Below are 12,568 nucleotides of genomic sequence, written 5' to 3' on the forward strand. Positions count from 1 at the left end.
CTCGTATTCAGTTTCCAGTGCATCTACTTGGAAGTAAAGTTAGAGGCTCACCCTTATAGAAAGCTTCAGGATCAAGTTAACTATTTTCTCTTGTTGAACTACTTGTGATTCTGCAGCAGTGTTAGTGGTAAACTTCTTTTTCATACTCAGAGTACAAACTTGGTTTTCTTTGCTCATGATGGATGTCTGCTAGAAATCAATGGTATTATTGCAGAAGAAATTCCATCTCAAACAAACAAACCAAATCAATGGTATTACTTTAAACAAAAATCTTACTAAATTAATCCTCAAATACCAAAATTCCATAGCAAACAAATGAACAATACCGAACTATCAAAAATACAAAAAAACTAGAATAAATAATATCACTTCGTTTATTAACGAATGCTTAATCCATGTGAATAGACCATACATGCATTGCACGTGTGTCCTTACCGTTTTTGGAGTTTTTAACTTCTTTTTTTTAATCATCGGGTTGATAACCATGACTTCATGAATACTATGGCTCAAGTTTAGAGCTTTTCAAGAATGTTTTAAAGGATTGGAGTCTATTTAAAGTTTCATTGTCTTAATAATAAAATAGCTTCTCTCTCTAATGAAGTTTACATTTTCCAAACTGGGATTGAAGGGGAAATTATTGATGATCATATTATTGATAGATAAAAGAATTCTTTCTCATCATCTTCACCATCTCATGAAGGCAAGATTATATTGGATGGAAGATGGTGACAACTCTCGACTTTTTTCGTCATTGCATCAAGGGGTGACGCAGCAAATGGATCATAGGACAAAAACTTCTTGGTTAGGCCCTTCTCGTTTGAGGAAACTAAGAATAGACCAATAGCTCAACCTGATAGTTGGGACTCTCTATTTCTGTGAAGTCCATAAAAAACAGTAGGTATTTTAAGTAGACATTTGAGAGTCTTCTATGAGGGATTTAGGCCTATGAACTGAATGGAAATTAACTCCAATTAATACAAAAATCCTGGGAAGATAAACTGGATTTTCAAAGGCTTCCAAGAAAAGACTTTATTCTGTCAACGGTGGGTTAGTAGAGCGGTTAAAAGCCCAGATTCCCATGGGGAGGTCTTGGGTTCGCAACCATCGACGTTTCATTTCCAGTATTAAAAAACCATCAGTACCCAAAAAAAAAAAAAAGATGTGACTTAATCCAAAAAAATTGTGAAAAAAAAAAAACATAAATAAAATTTCCGCAACAGAAAGTGATGGGGGAAATTGAACGATTTGATCATGAACTTCTCCGCAAAAAATTTACAACTTCAAATGGATTTTTATTAATGATAAAAGAGAATGAAATTTCCGTTACAAAAATTGTCTAACATGATATTCTGGAAACTTAACTGAAACTGAAAAGCAAAAAAAAAAAAATCTTTCTAGCTATTAACAGTAAAGTAGAGAAATTGAACGGAGTAAAGTAGAGAAATTGAACGGAATTTAGTTAGTGTGATCGATGTTGCAGCCAGGGCAGACGAAATCGGAAAGCTTTTATCCTTGCGAGGCTTCGACAATCCGGCGAACTTTCCTCTTGAATTCGCGTCTATTCTCTCTCCATTGTTTTGCAGCATCAACATTAGCAGGAGATTCACCGTTAGGGCTAGAAATCATGGAAATAATACTGATTATTATGCTTTCCACAGTATGAACAGGTGACCATCTTTCAATGGCAAGTTCATATCCATTAGGGTCTTCACCAGGTGGGTGAAGGATGGAGATGCAAACTGCTCCATCAGGGAAGACGTTTGGATGCCACATCTCTGAAACGAACTTGACCTTAGGAGGATTAAATGGGTAATCTTGAGGAAAACTCATGCGGGCTTCAAAAGAACCAAATTCATAAGGAGTATCAAGACGACCCATGATATTAACACTCCATTCGTATATGTTGCTTTCATCTACAAGACCCACAGAGAATCCTTCTACTGGAGTCTTCAGAAGTTGTTTAAGCTGTCGTTGAAGAATGTGGCTAGCGCGAGGAATTCCTCCATTCTTGTTTTCTGGCAATGCTGCCATTCTGAGAGATCGAGAAAGTGAGAGGGTTAGATTACGGAACGGAAGATTAACAGAGAAGAAAAAAAAGCAGAGATTGTGTCACAGGTCTGAAGGATTGGAACTTGGAAGGTGTTTATATAATAGAGAGATTCATGAATTCGAGTCATAATCTAGGTTGGAGTCCTAACACCAACCGAAGAAGGATTGTTTTACCAAAAAAAACCGAAGAAGGATTGTTTAGACTTGCATTGATATCCGTAGGATCAAATTTGTGTGAGATATTGCGGAATTTAGATTCCCATCGAATGATCAAAGCAGTATTCGAGTCTTACATGGTTTCCTTTTTGTTGATGAGTATATATAAACTCATCAAGTCAGTTAGGAATTAGGATTTGAAATGAATTGAAATTCCATATCTAAATCTTTCCTCATTTCCTCCGTAAACATCTTTTCTTAATTTACCTGCAGGTTCCAAACTCGAATGGCTCTCCCATGTCCAAACAGATTCGTTTCACTCTTCATTTCATGCGACGGTCGATCGTCTCTGTCCAATAAGATGGGTTTCCTCTTCGTCTTCTCCGTTTAAATCTATTACAGGTATGCGACTTCGTTTCAGAAATAAGTTTATGTTCATTCTTCTTCTAATGGATCGTTTATGAAAGGCTTTAGCAGTTTCTTGGCTTCGTTTATAGTTCTGGCAATCGGATTTATGCTTGTTCTTTCTTTTAAGGGTAATTTTCATCTGGACCCCTAGGGTTTGGTCTAGGTCACTTCTAGTCCAGAAAAAGTTCCCCTTTGCATATGGCTCCCCTGAGGTTTCTATAAATGAATATTTAAGGACAAATCATAATTTGATGACCATAATGGTCAAGATCGTGCCATTTATATCATTTTGATCTAACGGTTTATATTAAAAAAACAAATTATATACAATTTTAATCTTTTTCAAAAAATTTTATTTTTTTTATTTTTTTCAAAAAGAGTTTTTCACCGTGGGCCCCACTGATCTTTGTGGTCAGGAAGCATCGGGGAGCACTTTTGTGCTCCCCCGACGGGGAGATGATCCGGATTCCTGCGTCACCCCTTGATGCAATGACGAAAAAATCAAGAGTTGTCGCCATCTTCCATCCAATATAATCTTGCCTTCATGAGATGGTGAAGTGGTCGTTGATCCGGACTCTTGACGCGGCGAGTGCATCATAGGAAAGGAAAACTTCTTGGTTAGGCCCTTCTCGTTTGAGGAAACTAAGAATCGACTAGTGACAATAGCTCAACCTGAGAGTTGGGACTCTCTGTTTCTGTGAAGTCCATCGAAAATAGCAAGTATTTTTTTTTTTTTTTTTGGTTTGCCAACCCCGGTTTGTAAACCGATGGTTCGACCCGTGTCGCACACTTGGCTGTGGTGGGTGAGTCTCCCAGCAGGGATTTTTTGCATCCATAAGGATTCAATACCGGAACCTTGCTTAAGCGAACCAAGCTGCTTACCACTTGGACCAACCCCTGTTGGTAAATAGCAAATATTTTAAGTAAACATATGAGAGACCTCTATGAGGGATTTAGGCCTATGAACTGAATGGAAATTAACTCCAATTAATACAAAAATCCTGGGAAGATGAGCAGGAGTTCCAAAGGCTTTCAAGAAAACTATAATATCTACTCGCCTTGCTGCAGATCTCCTCCAAAGCCCTCGAATCAATTTATATCCAATGAGGATTCTCTTGGGACTTTCAAGGAATCAGCGATGCACAAGCTCAAAGATCTTCACAAGGATTAAAAGACTTTATCCAAAAAAATTGTGAAAAAAAAAAAAAAACTATCTTTATGATAAAGATAATAAAATTTCCGCAACAGAAAGTGATGGGGAAATTGAACGATTTGATCATGAACTTCTCCGCAAAAATTTACAACTTCAATGGATTTTTATTAATGATAAAGAGAATGAAATTTCCGCTACAGAAATTGTCTAACATGATCATATTCTGGAAATTTAAATGAAACTGAAAAAAAAATAATTTTTCTAGCTATTAACGGTAAAGTGGAGAAATTAAACGAAATTTAGCTAGCGTGATCGATGTTGCAGCAGCGCAGACAAAATCAGAAAGCTTTATCATCCTTGCGAGGCTTCGACAATCCGGCGAACATTAGCAGGAGATTCATCGTTAGGGCTAGAAATCATGGAAATAATACTGATTAATATGCTTTCCACAGTATGAACAGGTGACCATCTTTCACTGGCAAGTTCATACCCATTAGGGTCTTCACCAGGTGGGTGAAGGATGGAGATGCAAACTGCTCCATCAGGGAAGACGTTTGGATGCCACATTTCTGAAACGAACTTGACCTTAGGAGGATTAAATGGGTAATCTTGAGGAAAACTCATGCGGGCTTCAAAAGAACCAAATTCATAAGGAGTATCAAGAGGACCCATGATATTAACACTCCATTCGTATACGTTGTTTTCATCTACAAGACCCACAGAGAATCCTTCTACTGGAGTCTTCAGAAGTTGTTTAAGCTGTTGTTGAAGAATGCGGTTAGCGCAAGGAATTCCTCCATTCTTGTTTTCTGGCAATGCTGCCATTCTGAGAGATTGAGAAAGAGAGAGGGTTTGATTACAGAACGGAAGATTAACAGAGAAGAAGAAAAAGCAGAGATTGTGTCACAGGTCTGAAGGATTTGAACTTGGAAGGTGTTTATATAATAGAGAGATTCATGAATTCGAGTCAAAATCTAGCTTGGAGTCCTAACACCAACCGAAGAAGGACTGGTTTACCCACAAAACAAAAAAAAAAAAAAAAAAACACCAAAGAAGGATTGTTTAGACTTGCATTGATATTCGTAGGATCAAATTTGAGTGAGATATTTCGGAATTTAGATTCCCATCGAATGATCAAAGAAGTAGTCGAGTCTTACATGGTTTCCTTTTTTGGGCTTCATATACATGAGTTTCCCATTGTAACCAAGGTCCAAAAAATACCCAAAAAAGAAAGTAAAGATTGTTAAATCAAAATTACAGAAAAGACTACTTTGTGGAGGCCATAATTCTAACCAGGTCATGGGCTCGAATTTGTGCTCCTACCACACCTTTTCTTTTTCCCGGGCTCCTTCGGAGTTGAGACCCCCAGAGACAATGACCAACAAAATTAAAAAGAATAAAAAGAAAAGACCCCTATAATAGTGTCTGAGTCTCCCGCATCCACAACTATTGGGGTCTTGCCTTTGAGATTAAGTTACCATATCTCAGAAGTGAGCCCCCCTTGAATTTGTAATAGGATATTTGAGAATATCATTTGTTTTCCTCAAAAAAATTTAGGTCAGAGTATTGTAAGGTTGTTCAATTGATAAGGCTAAAGCCTTTTAGTGAAGATGTCATAGGTTCAAGACTGATGTTCTCACTTTCAGAAGGCTGTAATCATCTTATGGTCGAGTTGATTATAAATCCTTTGTCCAATATACAAACAATGTAAATAGCTCCCCTCTCCTCACTTTAGCTTAGCTCCTCTTGGCTACATTTAGTTTTCCACTAATATCCCTAAGAATTAAGACAATTAGATTTTTTACATTTCTTTGTAAAAGCATGAACTCAAATGGAGATGGCTACATTTAGTTTTCTACTAATATCCCTATGAATTAAGACAATTGGATTTTTACATTTCTTTGTAAAAGCATGAACTCAAATTTAGATGGCTACATTTAGTTTTCTACTAATATCCCTATGAATTCAGACAATTATATTTTTACATTTCTTTGTAAAAGCATGAACTCAAATGGGGATGGCTACATTTAGTTTTCTACTAATATCCCTATGAATTCAGACAATTAGATTTTTACATTTATTTGCATTAATTATAAATTATGTCTACAATTGTAAATTCAAATTATTGAATTAATTTTAATTTTCCAATAAATCATTATTTGCTTGATACATTATTTGAAATCATTCCCCTTCAGGATTCAGATTTCGTTACCAAGAAGCCAAGAAGCCATAACAATATCGTTAGACATTGATGAGGGCTGTTCATCTTCTAACCACTATCTCTTCTGCTTTTGCTTTGAATCTCACCTCGACAAGTTGCTAAACCCTGAAAGTCACTTATTTAGCCGGCCTACCCTAGTGACTTTGCTGCATTTCTCTTTCTGCAACGGCGTCGTTAAAGCTTCAGAAGAGGCTTTCCACCAGCATTCTCAAGTGTGGAAGAGGGAAAATCTGGCTCGATCCTAATGAGGTCAACGAAATCTCCATGGCCAATTCAAGTAGGTTCATCCTTCTTCCTTTTGCCTCTGTATCTCACGCCTTCGCATAAAGTACAGCAGGATATGGGACACAATACGCATACATACGTCAGTACGTGTCTATAACAGTTAATGCTCCCCCATAAGGTGGAGTATATAAACCACCAATGCCTAGCTTGGAACAGTTTTCAGGGAAGTAAGACCAAAAAGAGGCTTGGTAAACAAGTCCCCTTACTGATCTCCAAAAGGAACAAATGGACTACAGCCCTGGCCTGGTTTCAATGTTCCTTTCTTCCTCAATAACTCTCCTTGTCTACTCCTTACCAAGCACTGGTTACAGGTTCTGGGGTAGTTTACCACTAAAAGACTAGAAACCTTGACCATCTCAAAACAGAGTTCAAGTGCAGCTCCAAGGAAGGTCAACAAAATTCTAAAAGCTTAGTAATTTCTGATTGCCTTATGAAGTAATTTATGTTGATATCTTAAGAAGTACACATTACAGAACTTGCCATCAGCCTTCTATGCACAGAATTTATTTCAGGTAGATTGATCACTCCAAGAAAGCAAGATAGATGTTAGGTAGCATGTGTAGCTGCAACAATTTGATGGACATCTCAAAGAGCTTCAAACCAGGATTAAATTTGATGTATGGCTATCAATGCTCTGATCCCATATTTCCGTGTAACTAAACACAAATCAGTAACCAGTCAATTATCAATGCTCAAAAAGGAGAGAAAAAATGCATGAAGAGAGGAAAACCACAGAACTGCAATAGATTAGATTACATTCTATCATCGTCCAACCTCCTCTCTTTATAATACTAGCCAATAGGTGACAATCTGTGCACTAGAGTAGAGTGAAAATGTCCATGATCATAAAAAAAAATGTCCATGATTAAAGGAGCAAAAGAAAGCCCTAAATGGAAAAAACACTGCTGACATGCATAACCAATTGTCACTGGAAAAGAGGCATGTAAGTCTCCCCATAGAGATACAAGTGACAAACCAAGGAGCTTGTGGGTAAACTTGATCAAACAGTTGAATTGTATCAAAGGTATATTAGAATAGCAGTTAAGGCAGGGAGAAATATAAAAGAAGCAAGGAAATGGAGAACTTAGCAAAATTAGGGTTTCAGTTAATAAGATTAGGATGCAAACATTATCACTCTTGAACATAAAATGTTAGGGTCTACTATGATGGGATAAGTTAATTGCTATATGTTTGTCAGTCAAGGCAAGCCCCAAAGCCAAGGTAATTTCTTTGTATATTAAGCTATATGTTTGTCTGTGCTCCTTTTGGAGTCTATTTCTTTCAATAGTAAGAACTTTGGCCTCATTTGATGGGGCTGTTGAGCTCAATTCAACAAAGCCTCATCCCTAACTACTTGGTGCTGAGAACTATAACTGATATGCTGCTGGTGTTATGTCCTACAACTTGATGGGTGGCTTGATTTTCTTTTTCATTTTCTTGAGTCATAATTGCTGTCACCTCTTGCAATTAACGCAATCTTTTCATTCAGTTTCATTGGGTCTTTACGTTTATCTAAGATATTTTTGGCCTCTTTAACTGTTGCAATTATGCTGTTGTTTCTGTGGTCTCTTTAGCCTCTTTGCTTTTTTAAATCGGCCCTACCATCAATTGGATTTCTCTCGAACCCGCAGTTGGTTTATTAGAAGATTTTTGAGCTATCAAACTGGCTATTTCTCAATTCATTTATATTTGAGGAATCTCCTTAAACTCTTTGTTGAGGCAAGAAAAGCTAATGTGTCTATAGATGACTCGATTGACTGCTAGTGAAGAAATTGAAAATTCATAAAAAGAGCAACCAATATATTCACTCGCTCTTTTCAACAAACTTTAGCTTCCAAGCACTGGTTGGGTGTGCACCAAGAGTTTTTAATATGTTCATCAAAACACAACATAAGTAGACCTTATGAGGACTTGAAGCCCTCTTCTATTTTACCCAAAAAAGATTAATCCTCTTTTACATTTTAAGTTATTGATAAAGTTCTAGATGGTTAAAGGACAAAGGTAACCTGTAACCACAATATTCAACTGCAGGATGAGGGTTTGTCTCTCGTATTGGTCTTAAGACAATTTGCAAGTGCTTTTCCAATAGAGGAGCTAATGGCAGCTTACAGGCTAATGATGACTATCTCCTAATTCCTCATAGTATGTGTCAATTGTAGGATTTCCATGTTGCATTTATATTTGGATCTCTAGCTCTTCTGTCAAGTATACTTCTTTAGGTGAAAAACTGGCAGCTGTGATGGTTTTCATTAAATCAAGTGATACTTTGCTAAAAGCCATGGCATCCTATTATGTCACATTTGTTTTCCCATAATAGGCCTCTTCTGTGGTTATATCTCCTTAAGTTTGTCATCGGAGGGAGTCTTCGGGCACCTTAAAATTTATTTATAAATATCTGAATAATAAGAATAGGATAGGAGAGCAAAAGGGCAAACCTGGTGCCTAGCAGAGTCCGAGGGTTTTTCTTGCGCAGCATTACCCCAACAATGTTTGCTGAACCGCTGTTTTGATAATAGGATAGGAGATAGCATGATACCCGATTGGCCTAGAAGATGTTTTCTACCACAAGTTCGTGGGTTTTGGATTCCACCAAATCCCCATAGATGTCAACTTTATTTGTGTACTGTAGTTTAGTTAGTGTATTAGAGTAATTGTGTTTAGTTTAAACAGGAAACAGGAGGCGAAGTGCTTGTATTTTTTTATTTTCTATTGGAGCTTATTCTTTTATGTTTCTGAAACAGTTTCCTAGGTAACTAATAGTTGCATATCAGTTTAGCCAGTAGAACCACTTTTTGTACAATTTCTTAATTCCACTTGCTTAAGTGATTTCAGAAATAATTTGCCTTAGCTTCCACGAGTTCCATCCTTAAAATTATGGTGGATATTATGATAACCTTATTTTTTCCTCTACAGGCAGCATTGCTCATAGAGTCTTGTCTGGTATCTTGAGATTTGATGTCACCTGTACAGCGTGTGGCTTCACATCCATGACATATGATCCATGTGTTGATATCTCACCGGACCTGGAATCGAACCAGAGGGGGTTCTTCAAAGATGAGTTCATCAAAGCCGATCCATGCTTCCAATGGTGAGGCAGATAGCAATGGCATATCTGTGTTGATTGGATGCTTAGACTGTTTCAAAAGGCCTGAGAGACTAGGTTCACACCCGAAATTCTTCTGCCAGCAGTGCCAAGTGAGGTAGGAGTCTTTGAAGCAGATGTCCATTAGAAAGCTCCCCGTGATTTCCTGTTTCCATATTAAAAGATTTGAGCACTCTACCATTAAAAGGATGTCAATGAAGGTTGATCGTTACTTGCAGTTCCCATTTTCCCTGGATATGGCACTTTACCTCTCTTCTTCCATCTTGAGGAGTAGATTTGGCAACCGGATCTTTGCTTGTAATGATGATGAGCCAGATACTTCCAATGACTTGTCTTCAGAGTTTGAGTTGTTTGTTGTAATCACATTATGTAATGGTGGCCATTATGTGACCTATCTGCGGTTAAGTGATCAGTGGTACAAATTTGGCCATTTTGATTTTTCCGCACCAAGATATGGGTTACACGAAAATGGTTTGGTTTGATGTTTATTTCTTGGATTGTAGGTTTAAATACACATGTGAGTTAATTATTTTTCCCGTGGATCCTAGCACAAAAATTGCGAGTCTTGGAGGCTTTAAGTTTACCCATGAATAAATTTCTCATTTTATTACAATTGCATTGTCATTTTTCATCCTAGAGTTCCCTTCATCTTTTTTTGATAAAAGAGTTCCCTTCATCATGTATGGTCTTGTTGTGTTTTTTTTTTTTTTTTTGCCATTGAAAATGAATGGTATGTTCTTATGACCTCAGTGTCTTAAGAGTAATGATTCCCTTGCCATTTGCTTTTTCCTCACATGCTTTGGTTACAACATGAGTTTTATATCAGTTGATGTCCAACAAAGAGCTTGCATTCAGTTTCCAGTGCATCTACTTGGAAGTAAAGTTAGAGGCTCACCCTTATAGAAAGCTTCAGGATCAAATTAACTATTTTTTCTTGTTGAACTACGTGTGACTCTGCAGCAGTGTTAGTGGTAAATGTCTTTTTCATACTCAGAGTACAAACTTGGTTTTCTTTGCTCATGATGGATGTCTACTAGAAATCAATGGTATTATTGCAGAAGAAATTCCACCTTAAACAAACAAACCAAATCAATGGTATTACTTTAAACAAAAATCTTACTAAATTAATCCTCAAATACCAAACAAATGAACAATACCGAACTATCAAAAATACAAAAAAACTAGAATAAATAATATCACTATGTTTATTAACGAATGCTTAATCCATGTGAATAAACCATACATGCATTGCACGTGTGTCCTTACAGTTTTTGGAGTTTTTAACTTCTTTTTTTTAATCATCGGGTTGATAACCATGACTTCATGAATACTATGGCTCAAGTTTAGAGCTTTTCAAGAATGTTTTAAAGGATTGGAGTCTATTAAAAATTTCATTGTCTTAATAATAAAATAGCTTCTCTCTCTAATGAAGTTTACATTTTCCAAACTGGGATTGAAGGGGAAATTATTGATGATCATATTATTGATAGATAAAAGAAGTCTTTCTCATCATCTTCACCATCTCATGAAGGCAAGATTATATTGGATGGAAGATGGTGACAACTCTCGATTTTTTCATCATTGCATCAAGGGGTGACGCAGCAAATGGATCATAGGACAAAAACTTCTTGGTTAGGCCCTTCTCGTTTGAGGAAACTAAGAATAGACCAATAGCTCAACCTGAGAGTTGGGACTCTCTGTTTCTGTGAAGTCCATAAAAAATAGTAGGTATCTTAAGTAGACATTTGAGAGTCTTCTATGAGGGATTTAGGCCTATGAACTGAATGGAAATTAACTCCAATTAATACAAAAATCCTTGGAAGATAAACAGGATTTCCAAAGGCTTCCAAGAAAATTATAATATCTACTCTACTTGCTGCATATCACCTCCAAAGCCCTTGAATCAATTTATATCCAATGAAGATTATTTCTTGGGACGTTCAAAGAATCAACGATGCCACAAGCTCAAAGATCTTCACAAGGATTAAAAGACTTTAATCTGTCAACGGTGGGTTAGTAGAGTGGTTAAAAGCCCAGATTCCCATGGGGAGGAGGCCTTGGGTTCGCATCCAAAAAAATTAAGAAAAAAAAAAAAAACATAAATAAAATTTCCGCAACAGAAAGTGATGGGGAAATTGAACGATTTGATCATGAACTTCTCCGCAAAAAATTTACAACTTCAATGGATTTTTATTAATGATAAAGAGAATGAAATTTCCGCTACAAAAATTGTCTAACATGATATTCTGGAAACTTAACTGAAACTGAAAAGCAAAAAAAAAAAAAAATCTTTCTAGCTATTAACAGTAAAGTAGAGAAATTGAACGGAATTTAGTTAGTGTGATCGATGTTGCAGCAGGGCAGACGAAATCGGAAAGCTTTTATCCTTGCGAGGCTTCGACAATCCGGCGAACTTTCCTCTTGAATTCGCGTCTATTCTCTCTCCATTGTTTTGCAGCATCAACATTAGCAGGAGATTCATCGTTAGGGCTAGAAATCATGGAAATAATACTGATTATTATGCTTTCCACAGTATGAACAGGTGACCATCTTTCAATGGCAAGTTCATATCCATTAGGGTCTTCACCAGGTGGGTGAAGGATGGAGATGCAAACTGCTCCATCAGGGAAGACGTTTGGATGCCACATCTCTGAAACGAACTTGACCTTTGGAGGATTAAATGGGTAATCTTGAGGAAAACTCATGCGGGCTTCAAAAGAACCAAATTCATAAGGAGTATCAAGAGGACCCATGATATTAACACTCCATTCGTATATGTTGTTTTCATCTACAAGACCCACAGAGAATCCTTCTACTGGAGTCTTCAGAAGTTGTTTAAGCTGTCGTTGAAGAATGTGGCTAGCGCGAGGAATTCCTCCATTCTTGTTTTCTGGCAATGCTGCCATTCTGAGAGATCGAGAAAGAGAGAGGGTTTGATTACAGAACGGAAGATTAACAGAGAAGAAGAAAAAAAAGCAGAGAATGTGTCACAGGTCTGAAGGATTTGAACTTGGAAGGTGTTTATATAATAGAGAGATTCATGAATTCGAGTCATAATCTAGGTTGGAGTCCTAACACCAACCGAAGAAGGATTGTTTTACCAAAAAAAAAAAAACCGAAGAAGGATTGTTTAGACTTGCATTGATATCCGTAGGATCAAATTTGAGTGAGATATTGCGGAATTTAGATTCCC

The 12,568-nt window shown here is 37.0% G+C and overlaps 3 pseudogenes; all 3 read right to left on the reverse strand.

Annotated features, from left to right (window-relative positions):
- Positions 1-1,444: 1,444 nt before the first annotated feature.
- Positions 1,445-2,762, reverse strand: LOC149000200 (ubiquitin-conjugating enzyme E2 14 pseudogene; annotated as a pseudogene).
- A 1,355-nt stretch (positions 2,763-4,117) lies between these two features.
- Positions 4,118-4,591, reverse strand: LOC149000201 (ubiquitin-conjugating enzyme E2 14 pseudogene; annotated as a pseudogene).
- Positions 4,592-11,542: 6,951 nt separating this feature from the next.
- LOC149000202 (ubiquitin-conjugating enzyme E2 14 pseudogene) lies at positions 11,543-12,371 on the reverse strand (annotated as a pseudogene).
- Between the last annotated feature and the right edge of the window lie 197 nt (positions 12,372-12,568).

Source organism: Hakea prostrata, chromosome 11 (assembly GCF_041222555.1).
Source record: "Hakea prostrata isolate BN-2017 chromosome 11, UWA_Hpros_2, whole genome shotgun sequence".
Classification (NCBI taxonomy): domain Eukaryota; kingdom Viridiplantae; phylum Streptophyta; class Magnoliopsida; order Proteales; family Proteaceae; genus Hakea; species Hakea prostrata.